Source organism: Cydia pomonella, chromosome 13 (genome assembly GCF_033807575.1).
Source record: "Cydia pomonella isolate Wapato2018A chromosome 13, ilCydPomo1, whole genome shotgun sequence".
NCBI classification, from domain to species: domain Eukaryota; kingdom Metazoa; phylum Arthropoda; class Insecta; order Lepidoptera; family Tortricidae; genus Cydia; species Cydia pomonella.
The window spans coordinates 21451420-21464332 of NC_084715.1; the positions used below are offsets into that span (position 1 = coordinate 21451420).

A 12913-nucleotide genomic window follows, 5' to 3' on the forward strand; every position below is an offset into this window, starting at 1 on the left:
TCAGGCGACTTGTTTCCTCGTTTACCTATATCATAAAAATACAACGTTTTTTCGCAATAATGGTAAACTTCCATTAGGAGTGTAAAGTGTTTTCCGATAACCAATTAGACACCTACAAGTTGTGCGTCTCTATAAATATTTGAACAACTGTTTCGCCTGTAACTCGTCATCTGACAATGGAAGGTCGTCGGTTTGGTTCCGGATGAGGCTATTTTTCTACAATTTGTAAACCAAGGGTAATGTTATGACGTGGCTTTTACTGTGTAAGCAAAGTGTACCAAACATTTATAATTTACTAATGAGATCAGTAGGGCTAAGATGGTCGGCTCTTTATCATTTGTCACCATGCCTGTCTCGTTCTAACTATGTGAGCGCGAAAGTGATAGGCATAGTGACAAGTGATAAAAATGGAACCATGCTACCACAGCAGGTACAAATAACAATATACACTAAAGCAATAAAAAGGTAATGACTTTAGCGTTTGCATTGACTTAAATTGTTTGAATGTTTATTAAATTGTTAACAATACGAGTAACAATACTTAGTATTTATCACTGAAATACAATTGAATTTTTTTTGAAAACACATGCTTAACATATTTGTACATGTTTAATACATATTAATGGTCTCAATTATGTTATATGTAGTTTAAACTTCATTCTACGTAAACGTCGACATCGATATATGCAATGACAAAGTGAGGCAATGAATGACATCGTTCATATAAAATTCCTTTGAAAATATGACATTTATAATATAATGCCTTCCATCACTTTTTAGTTAAGTTAGCTCAGACGGACTCTAAAATCCTTGATCCCGTTTTAACCCCGTTAGGAAATGAATTTAATTTGTTTACTAGTGGAGTTCTACAGCATTTTGCAAGTTCAGTTTTATAAATAACTAAGTAACAGTATGTGTGTACATGTACGTTACTGTATGTAACTGTCGGCTTTATAAATACGTTACAAAGAAACTTCCGCGTGTATGACAAGTAATAGGTCTTTATAAAACGATCCACATGTGACGCTCAAACATTCGCATTTCTATGTCAATATTTTAGTCATCGTTATAGAGGTCACTTTTCATATCGTCTATTATTAGCCTTGTCACCACTTTACGTTCGTAAACTTCTTGAATGTTTTTTACATAATATAGAAATATAGGGATATCATGTAAATAAATATAGGAAGGGCCCGACGCGTTGGCGAAGATGTAACCTTTATGGGCCCAAATTTTAAAACCATTTGACCTAATCATACCTGTCAACTAATGAGACCTTTAAATAAACAAGAGCCTCTCTCTATACTGATTTTTACAGTTCATGCATATTAGGTACCTAATTTATAAAATTAGATGATAGTCGTGTTAGCGAACGGTCTCATGGCGAAGACTCCCGAAAACACCTAGAGAGACTCGCTGGGTGGCTGGATCAAGGGTTAGATGCAGAAGGCGGTAATCATAGACAGGAATAGGACGTCGGTTCCTCTGCGGCCCTGACTACCGGCAGCTTGGGCCCTGCCCCTGCCCCACCTGCTGGCGACATCCTAGGTTAGGTTTTTATAAAGTGTTTATATGTATTTTTTCACCACACCAACTGGTAAAGGCCCTCTTGATTGTTCAAAAACTAATGAGAAAATAGCATTTTATCCACATGTGGGGCAAAGTAATAAAATGCAAATTTTGAGTCGTTTCCTTATGTTAGCTGGTAGAATTGACTTTTAACCCTCGTGCCTTGAAACCCTCGCAACGCTCAAGATTCCACTTCTCGAACCACTCGCTACGCTAGTGGTTCAATTTTGGAATCTTTCGCTTGCTAATCAATATTAGCACGAGCGCTTAAACAACAACTTTGCCCCCTTGTAAAACAAATAACTATTGTTTATTATGTGTTTTTAATGTTAATAAAACAAACTTAATATTAACAACCTAATCCAAGGTTCAAGATGAATAAAGGAAAAGACAGATTGTAATGCCTATTATGGAGGTGGAAAGCCCTGGCGCAGCGCATCGCGTCACCGCCAGTTCTGCGGCGCGTGGGCGAGGATACCGACACCGATCACTTGAAAGCGTATTATTACTAATGCACTAGCTGCTAATACAACGCAAATAATGCTGTGATCAGGCAGACCAGGGAAATGATGGACCAAGTGAAAGATGATATGAATAGTACATAAGTAAATCATAAGACGTTGAATAACGGAGACATGGAAGTAAACAACATGATGTGAAAAGGGAAAGGACGAGCAATGATTTGATTTATTTATTTATAATTTATTAAATCATCATGAAATTACAAATGGCGGATTAATGCCAGAAAGCATTCTCTACCAATAAACCAAAAGATAGAGTTAGTGTACGGTCATACAGTTGGAGTAAACTTAAATCGATCGATTGATTGACTAGTTAAAGGTATTCTTAGAAATACTCCAAAGGCCCATGAATAATGGAATCGGTACTTATGAAAACGACATAGGTGTTGATTAATGAATAACATTGAATTCAAAATTTTAGCACATCACTAAACTAAGGACAACGACGCTACAACCTTCTAACCGGTAATCTACAATTGTGGAAATAGATAACTTGCTTGAGATATGATGACATTATAAGCAATACAAGTGGAAATTAGAATGATTATGATGATTGAGAAGGAACCACTACCTGACATCTCATGTTTTTATCAGATGCATATCCTGTAATCCCAATATAGTTTGCTAAAAAGTAGTTCAACTTATGGTAAACGACTGAATCCTCGTCACTGTCCCAATGCATGACATTTTTAAACTTCCTTCATTATAGAGCAAGATCCCAGAGCCGCCAGACCTGATTTTGTCATGAATAAAATGTATGTGATAGTATAATGTTAGCATGTACTTTTAATGTCTGCATACTTGCTATATTGGCCAGACGGCCATTTATCCGGTACAAGGTGCTAAATTTAGGTAAAAATATTACTAACTTTTCTTAAATTCTCATGGCTGATTTTTATGTATGTTTTAGAAAATATTGTAAAAAAATTATAATCTTTGCCAGACAATTTCCGCCGGCGGTGACTACTAACACTATATTATCCTATACATTATATTCATAAGAAAATAAGTAAGGTCTGGCGGCTCTGGGATCTTGGACAATGCAGGTGAAAACAGGGCGTCCTCTTTTGGGCATTAGCATGTTCGAGTACTGAGACATTCATAGTTGATATTGTCTCGTCTTTTTTTGGCTCCAACCTTAATCTGTTAAACATAAGGCATTGTTTCTTTTATGCAGTGCGGCTAGCTACCGAATTCCTCCGAAGTGAAAGAAACGCCCGTTTAAAAAATAATTTAACAGCTTAAATGGTTCAAATTCATGTAACAGCTCAATCGAGGATAACACGTTTGGATAAAGTTGGAAGATTGACCGCCCACTTTCTGGTAAAAAAAATTGGAGCTGAAGGTTCGAGCCGAAGAAAGAACCTCAGAAAATTTCAACTAAACTAGCTTTTTAGTCGCCGGCGGTGGGACAACCGCCTATAGAGCATAGAAAGCCCTCATTGTGGCTTTCTTGTGTAATTTAGTGTGGTGTTCTGTCCGTGTCCTGTGCTGTCCGAGATCGGCGTTTGCGTCGCGTGAGGCCTGTCTACTGAACATGGCCGATTAGATTGCCGTACAGACGTAATGAGAGGGACAATTTTTTACGTGAGATTTTCTTCTTTTCAAATCTTAACTTAATTTGATTTGATTCGCAGGGAATCTAGCTCGTATTTATACAGAAGATTTAAGATTTTTCTTTCGCATGGTAGGTTATAATATGTATAACTAGGTTAGTACGCGTACGCGTAGTTATGTGTGCTAGTACTGCGATTACAACCAAACCAGAACTGACACATAAAAAACATAAATTACGTATGTAAACTTTCTTAAAACTTCTGATAAATATTTTTTGTAGACACATTAGAATACAAAAACCGGCCAAGAGCATGTTGGGCCACGCTCAGTGTAGGGTTCCGTAGTTACTCTTCCGTCATAATAAGCTAAACTGGAGCTTAAAGTATAGTAAATTGTTAACCAAGGGATGAAACGGTACCTTTCACCTGAGTTAAACAAATAGGCAAATTTGCATAATCAGTACCTAATTAAAATAAGTCTTTTTACTATGAAGGGAAAACTTTTTGCGATAACTCAAAAACAGCTAAACTGATCATGTCCGCTATAGTTTTCATTTAATGTCTTTCTTAAGCTCTACTTCCACGATTTTTTTCATATTTTTTGGACCTATGGTTCAAAAGTTAGAGGGGGGGGACACATTTTTTTTTTCTTTCGGAGCGATTATCTCCGAATATATTCACTTTATCAAAAAATGTTTATTGAAAACCCCTATTAGTTTTGAAAGACCTTTCCAACGATACCCCACACTCTAGGGTTGAAGCGAAAAAAAAATTTCACCCCCACTTTACGTGTAGGGGAGGAACCCTAAAAAAAATTAAATTTTTAGATTTTATTGTACGACTTTGTCGGCTTTATTGATTTATATATCCATGCCAAATTTCAGCTTTCTAGCACTAACGACCACGGAGCAAAGCCTCGGACAGACAGACAGACAGACAGACGGACATGGCGAAACTATAAGGGTTCCGTTTTATGCCATTTGGCTACGGAACCCTAAAAACGGATTAATCTTTTAATAAATAGAGACTACTTAATAACAGACGATGATGATTATGATGAATCAATTAGTAATGAGGCGTATAATGATCATGTTGTATACAAACAACTAATGTTTGCAAACACTCACCGAGCACTGCCGTTAGAAGACCAACATAAGGATGATCGCCGATGAAGCGGATATTGGGCTCCATTGATAACTGGTTTAATTTAGAATAAGCTAAACCAATTAAAATTAATAAAGCAAAGAAAAATAAAAAAATTTTTAGGACAATCTTACACAAATCGATCTAGCTCCACAGTAAGCTCAACAAGGCTTGTGTTGTGGGTACTACGAGTAGACAACTATACTACATAGCTATAGATAACTACTTAAATACATAGAAAACATCCATAACTCAGGAAGATATCTGAAGATGAACACACAAATAAATGCCCTTACCTTACCAGTAATTCAAATGAAAGGAAATACTCATTTAATTCAGGCACTCTATTGCCAGCCCTCTGATTACCTACTAGTTGCTGGGAGATTTTTTTGGACAAAAAATATATTGGGAATAAGCTCATCGATATACATGCAAAATTATGAACCTGCTTTTGAAGTTTTGATGTATAAAGCGAGCGAGCTCACACCAACAAACTGCTCCGCATTCTGGCGAATCTTTGTATTGTGGTCACATATTTTATATTTCCTTGTTTAATTGTTTCCTTGTTTTATCAATAAAAAAAAAAACATTACATAATGTTTTGTAAACATGTTATTTTACTCCGAGATCAGTAGGGCTAAGATGGTCGGCTGTTTATCGTTTGTCACCATGCCTGTCACGTTCTAACAAGTATGTAAGTGCGAAAGTGACGGGCATAGTGACAAGCGATAAAAATGGAAGCATGGTGCCACCGCAGTACTACTGCGCATTCATTGATGTTATACCTACTAAGATTTGTCTGGAATGGTGATGCGCTATGCCTGCTATCAATATTGCAGTATATTTAAATATAGAAGCCTTACAAAAAACAATGTGTGAATAATAAAGGCCATGTTGACGATTGCGGCGGTGACGGCACGATGTAGAAAGACCGCGAACCTACGCCAATATAGCTTTAATAACTTGGTTGTTAAATAACTGACTAATCCTTTTGAAGGTTTTATTAACTGTTGTGGTCTGTGTTATCCTACACGTCCTTGTCTTTTTTATAAGTGGTTTAAAAGCCTAGCCAAGATTACAATTTTTGATAGCAAACTCCAATCGAAACTTAGATAATTAATGTATGTAAAAGACACGCGACTTCTCCCGAAAAATAATTCTGTTCGTTTGTCGTTAGTCGATGTACGATCATCTTGGCTAGGCCCTCTGATGAGTGACCAATGTTAAAGGCCAGAGCACACCGGCTGCATTTGCGTAGACGTGCATGATGTGTGCGTGTGATAAAAATTTATAAAGATGAAGCCGTGTACGCACACCTCACGCTAGCGATGTGCCGGATCTATATATTACAACGCGCACGTGCAAATGCACGTCTACGTACACGCATCCGGTGTGCACAGGCCTTAATTATGACAACAGCACCTGTCAGAGTTTTAATAAACACATAGTTGTCCGTTCACGAAACGCGCGACTGGTTCCCTACGAAGAATCCTCTGTGTTATTTTTAGGAGATGTTCCACCAATCTCAAAGTAAGGTTACAGGAAAAGTATATTGTTTTATGAATAAGAATCAATAGGTTGTTTCCGCAAACATGGCATGTTATAATAAAGCCTACGCCGAGTGGGAGCACGGACAAATGCAACAATGACTGAGTCAGGTCGGTTTGTGGACCGTAAACACCGTCGCTGGGTTATTGGAAACTACGAGACATTTATTTATATATATGCTGTTGTACTGTATGGACCCGGGTACGTCCTTAAACTACGTCCAAAAGAGAGGTATGGGCATTGTGAATGTCATATCGCTTAGTGTGGTAGGGCACAGCCAGTGGATGTTTCCAGATCTAGAGCAGATCCCAACTGGAGAAGTACCTCCAACTTAAAGACAGCAGCCAAATAACACTAGACCCTACTCATAGTGTTGAGTTCCTGCCGGTGAGTAAGGTTGCCAGAGCTCAAGGAGGGGGGGCGGGTTTAGGGTCGGCAACGCGCATAGGCTACGGAAACCGCTTACCATCAGGCGGGCCGTATGCTTGTTTACCACCGACGTAGTATAAAAAAAAACTTAAAGAAATTAAGGAAAGTTTAGGTAAAGATGCTCAATAAGTCGGGTGAAGTTTGACTAAAAGCAAAAATGTATCCTGCCGGTGTCCGAAAATATTTCTTTAGGGCAGGGTACAAAACGTTGTCCTGAATGATTGACTTATACTCAACTTATAACAGTTATAACAAAGTGAGCCTTATATGCGAATTTTCATACGTTGTTGAGATACACGAACTTTTTAAGGCGGTTGACTAAATACCGCAGTTTTCTTATTCATTCAGATTCAGCTTATATGTAAACATGTTTTCCGATACCTTTCGTGCATACAAAAAGTTAAATCATCTAATCACCAACTCAACAAATAAACAATGAAGGATAATATTTAGGAATGCTTCAACGCCGGTGAGTCAGCGGTGCGGCGCGCGGTCATCAGAGCTCTAGCTTTGCAAGGTAAAATGTGTACCCCCCCCCCTGTAACTTCTAAAATAAGAGAATGATAAAACTAAAAAAATATATGATGTACATTACCATGCAAACTTCCACCGAAAATTGGTTTGAACGAGATCTAGTAAGTAGTTTTTTTTAATACGTCATAAATGGTACGGAGCCCTTCATGGGCGATTTTTTGAGTTACAGTTCTAAGTATGGGAACCCCCAAAATTTATTGTTTTTTTTTTTCTATTTTTGTGTAAAAATCTTAATGCGGTTCATAGAATACATCTACTTACCAAGTTTGAACAGTATAGCTCTTATATCTATAGTTCTTATAGTTTCGGAAAAAAGTGTCTGTGACATACGGACGGACAGACAGACAGACATGACGAATCCATTAGGGTTCCGTTTTTTGCCATTTAGCTACGGAACCTTAATTACACCTGGCATGTATCAAACGTAACTTCCAAGAATCCTATCCTAAGTATTAAGACATCTTGTCCAATGTATCTCTAACACCTTTTGTGTGTCTTATGCGATAGCCTATCAAACATTACAACAGACGCTGACGCCGCACGCATGCAACGCGCAGCGCCGATAACGCACGCGCGGCGGCGTACCTACCCTGCGCAGTAACAAAAAATAGTTGTTAGTTGACTTTTTAATTTTTATTTTTTGTCCAATTTAATTACATTTTTTTTACGGAGCAACTTACAATAAAAGATGGAAAACCAATTAGATCACATTTACAGCTATACCTACAGATTACCCATGTATTACATTCAAGTTTTATTTAAATAACTTTTTATTGCGAATAAAATTCTCCTATTCAGAAAAGAGTGTTATTATAATAAATTGCTCATTTCCTATCTATGAGAAATGATGCATGCTAAATATTCTGTAGCTACCTTCTTAACTATTTACTAAGATCACGATTTGACCTTGTGGATTACTGTAATTGGCTTTATACACTTAAAATTTAAAATTGCACATGTAATTATTATAAGCTGTTGTAATCCTGAATAAATAAAATAAAAAAATAAAAAAATTACCAATATTACACATTTAACAAAAAATTGCAAAAATAAATAAACTCAAATTCTCTTCCCAAGAAAAGAAACACTGATAATTACGGTTTTATTTTCATACAGAGTTTAAAAAAATTAAAAAGCGTAACAAATTACTGGCCAATGATAAAAGGCCCATGCGTATTTAAAAAATAAATGTAGTTATGCCATTTCAATGTTATAACTTGTAAACCTGCATACTAGGTGTTTGCACAATACACGTGACTATCTTTTCATCGCTATCTTGTTCATCTTTCTTCCTATTATGCGCAATTGTATATAGATAAATGTAAATAAACATTGGAGTTAATCGTGTGCTCATGACATTAATAAACAATATCTACATTCACTCACTCAATATCTACATTCAATAAAACAGGTTGCTTTGTACGGATGTTATTATAGAAATTGACTATTTTTATTGATTTTGTGTGTATTATGTCATTTTTTGCACTGGCGCAGAAAAAACGGACGGAAAATGGTTGACATTTTCCAACGACTGATTTACAGGTTTTATTTGCTCGCAATATATTTGGTTTAAATTATTCAGCGAGAACTGACCACGATAAGCACGACAAACATTGCTTTTTAACACGCTTTTAAGGTCTTAGCACATTGTTACAACTCAACAGCCACTCGACTCAAAATTAAATATTGAAATTAAAGCCTTATCTTGTATGACCTATAGTATAATGTTTAAAATTTAGGTAACTGTCGGGTGGTCTACGCGTCGTCCACTCGTCGTCCACTAAGGTGAACCAAAAGTGAGTTGAGTTGGTGTGGAATTGGTATAGTGTGCGAAGACCTTTATTAGGTCGACTCGACCTGTATGTAACTATGTAATGGAATCTAAGGTAGGTAACTAATCTAACCATCTTCCAAGGATCGTAGCGGCATGAAAATTAGCAGCTGTATTTAGTTCTGATGACAATACAATAATATGGTGACCGAAGAGCTGGCGGCTTCCTCGCACAACGTATCAGTATTGCGATACAACGAGGAAATGCCGCCAGCATCCTTGGTACAATGCCTCAAGGGCCTATTTTAGATATAAGCTAGTTATAGTAATCATCTGTATATATCCATTATGTATATAATTATTGTCAATAAATATTTTTATTTGATTATAATATGGTAGTGTCGAACTGATCTGATGATGGAGCCGGAAGATATGAACTGGAACTTCATGATCTAACATCGTATCATAGCTGTGTTTGGATTTGTTAGAAAAGTCTTGTAATGAACTTTGACCACGATGTGGTTTCAAGGTCTGATGATGAAGACGGAAGATAGGCACTCGCATTCCATGATGGAATATCGTATCATAGTCGTGTTTGCACTTACGTGCATTCACAAAAGCGTGTTTTTCTAGTTTTTTAAACTATTAATTTATTAGTTACGTAATTAACGTAATCTTAAGTTAAACTTCTTATTAAGATAATTAATGCAAAATTGTTACGTAGATGCAGTTTCAGAATAAGCGGAAATCCTTTAAATCTTGAACATAATGATTTTAATGATACAAAAAAAAAAGCACTGAATAATGAATAAGATTTTAGAGACATTTTAGGTCTCAATTTTGACAACACAGTATGAAGTGAATGAACTCCAATTTAATTCTTAATGTCTCCCAAGGAAGCATTATTCAACATCGTTTTTTGTCAACTCGCGACATCGTAAATGTCCCATAGTCTGGTCCGCACAGTTAAATAGTAAAATTATCACTTTTAATTCTCGGTTTAAACTGGGGCATTCTGATTCACCGAAGAAAGTAATCCGAATTGACATCGTAACACACACTTCACGTCAACACACGTCACGTGCGTCAGCAGACGTCACGGCACGTCAAATACCGCTCAACGGTTTCACGGGCTATTACACTGATGGTTGTGGTTACAGTTCATGGTATAGTGTGGGAGGTCCATTGATACAGCTATTGATTATGTTGATTAATTACTTTGACTGCATCGAAGATTAATTAAGGTTTTGTATTGGCCTGGCCTGTATGACTTGTCATTTGGGAGCTTTACTAATAGCCAATAAGTTAATTTTTTGTTTGTTTTATGTGAAACACATTGATGAAAAAGGAGTCAAAGATTAAGCTCACCAGTTCATATAAAATACTTAAATATCCTTGCATTGAGTAGACAAACACAATATATGCCCTATAAGATAAAATACATCTATCTAGGTTCAGTTCAGACTTGCCAGTTAAAAGCAACAGTTTAAACAGTTCTTTTATTCCCCCGCCGCGCCGGTTCACATAACTCCGCTTTTGGCTCGCTGCACTCATCTATTCTTTTATTTCATTGTATTCGTATCGTTTTTGACGTCATCCCTGTCTTTAGGAGACTGTTCGACACAGTCACTTATAAATTAATCAATATCTTACACTCCACAACGCGCAAATATAATACTTACGCCTACAGTTTTGCAAATAAGGTTATATCAGAATCAGATTTACTTGCTCTGTCAGACTGGCCAAGTTCAAGTTTGTAAAGTCTTATGAATCACCACAATTCAATATCGTAGGTAACTCACATAACATTCTCAAGAACGAAAGATTTAGGTCACGCGCTCAAGAAAAATTATGAATAAATAATGAGGGTACACATTGTTTTGAAGTTTAGTCACAGTCGACGAACTCTGTTGAACTAGGGTCTACCTGGGATCCAGGCCCAATTGTACAAATATGGAATTATCAACAGTGGGAACAAAGCTGCAGTGGAATGCAAACAATTGAGAGCAAATACAAACACCGACCGTCTCCCGACATACCTTCGGGCTTCGTCACCCAATTCAAAGAATGTAAACAATATCAATATTAAGTTATGACTATGAAACAATCCTTACTATCTAAATAAAGTAGTTAATGTAAGTAGTAAGTGTAATGACTAATGATACAAAATAGAGGTGACATTCCATGTAGAATTAAAGTATGCCGGTTCGGATTATGTCACACTTAAGTCAATAACATATAAATAAAGTTGGATTCTTATATGAATAACCGGCCAAGAGCATGTCGGGCCACGCTCAGTGTAGGGTTCCGTAGATACTCTTCCGTCGCAATAAGCTAAACTGGAGCTTAAAGTATAGTAAATTGTTAACCAAGGGATTAAACGGTACCTTTCACCCGAGTTAAACAAATAGGCAAATTTGCATAATCAGTACCTAATTAAAGTAAGTCTTTTTACTATGAAGGGAAAACTTTTTGCGATAACTCAAAAACAGCTAAACTGATCATGTCCGCTATAGTTTTCATTTAATGTCTTTCTTAAGCTCTACTTCCACGATTTTTTTCATATTTTTTGGATCTATGGTTCAAAAGTTAGAGGGGGGGGGACACATTTTTTTTCCTTTCGGAGCGATTATCTCCGAATATTTTCACTTTATCAAAAAATGTTTCTTGAAAACCCCCATTAGTTTTGAAAGACCTTTCCAACGATACCCCACACTCGAGGGTTGAAGAGAAAAAAATATTTCACCCCCACTTTACGTGTAGGGGAAATACCCTAAAAAAAATTAAATTTTTAGATTTTATTGTACGACTTTGTCGGCTTTATTGATTTATATATCCATGCCAAATTTCAGCTTTCTAGCACTAACGACCACGGAGCAAAGCCTCGGACAGACAGACAGACAGACAGACAGACGGACATGGCGAAACTATAAGGGTTCCGTTTTATGCCATTTGGCTACGGAACCCTAAAAAGGAGTTATTGTGTGAAACTTCATCTTTTAGTACTTATTCTTTCAAATCGAAATTAACATTCGTATATAAGTAATTGGAACTCAAGCAAGAACAGTTGCTTGGCTTGTAACTTGCATACCATACATCCCAGTTACTAACACTATTCAAATTTAAATATTAAACAGTATTAACGTATTAAAGAATCAAGCCTTATTTTTATGCGCAAACACGTTTAAAGTTTTGAATGAGTAACGTCGCGCTCAGCTGACCAACCGTTTTATTTATTTTACACTTAATATGTAATAAGACTCACCTGTCTGCTAGCCCGTTACCATTTAAAGCGCACTTCACTTTTCGTTTTCACCTTTATGTTAATGTTTTGTTAAGCTCACAAGCGTGTTAGTAGTGTTATCGCGTTCGAGTCGTGTCGGAGCGTGCGGCGTCCGAGCGAGGTGCGCGCGGACTGGCTGCGCGAGCGCCGGCTCCACAACCCTCCGTGACCCGCAGCCTGTGCCCTAAAGGCTGGTTTACACTGTGATCTGATCTGTTACATAGTGAAGCATTCGGTTTAGTGTGTATGTGTGTGAACACCGGTAATTTCTATACAGTTATTTACTAGTTTGTATAATCTATATTAACTTTACTTTTTCCAACCTTCCAACCACACTTCATGGCTCCTCTACACGATGGCCCAGCGTAGACCAGTCCAAGGGACGCATTTATGCGTTAGAGGGAGCAAGTGATATTGCTATCTCTTTTCAACGCATAGCTGCGTCCCTTAGACTGGCCTTCACTGGGCCATAGTGTAGAGGAGCCCTCAAACGTTTCATGAAAAGAGCGTACTATCATCTTAATGAGGCCAGCAATGCACTTGCAAGCCTTCTGGTGTG

The 12913-nt window shown here is 37.1% G+C and overlaps 1 protein-coding gene across 6 annotated transcripts in view; it reads right to left on the reverse strand.

The window, feature by feature from the left end:
- The window catches only part of LOC133524583 (titin), a 108330-nt gene extending 95826 nt beyond the window's left edge, over positions 1-12504 (reverse strand). For 3 of the 6 annotated variants that reach the window (XM_061860669.1, XM_061860668.1, XM_061860667.1), the window contains exon 1: positions 12337-12504. The gene's annotated coding sequence lies outside the window, so the exon portion shown is untranslated. The remainder of the gene's footprint in view (positions 1-12336) is intronic. The other 3 variants (XM_061860666.1, XM_061860664.1, XM_061860665.1) reach the window with 2 other exon arrangements.
- Positions 12505-12913: the final 409 nt, after the last annotated feature.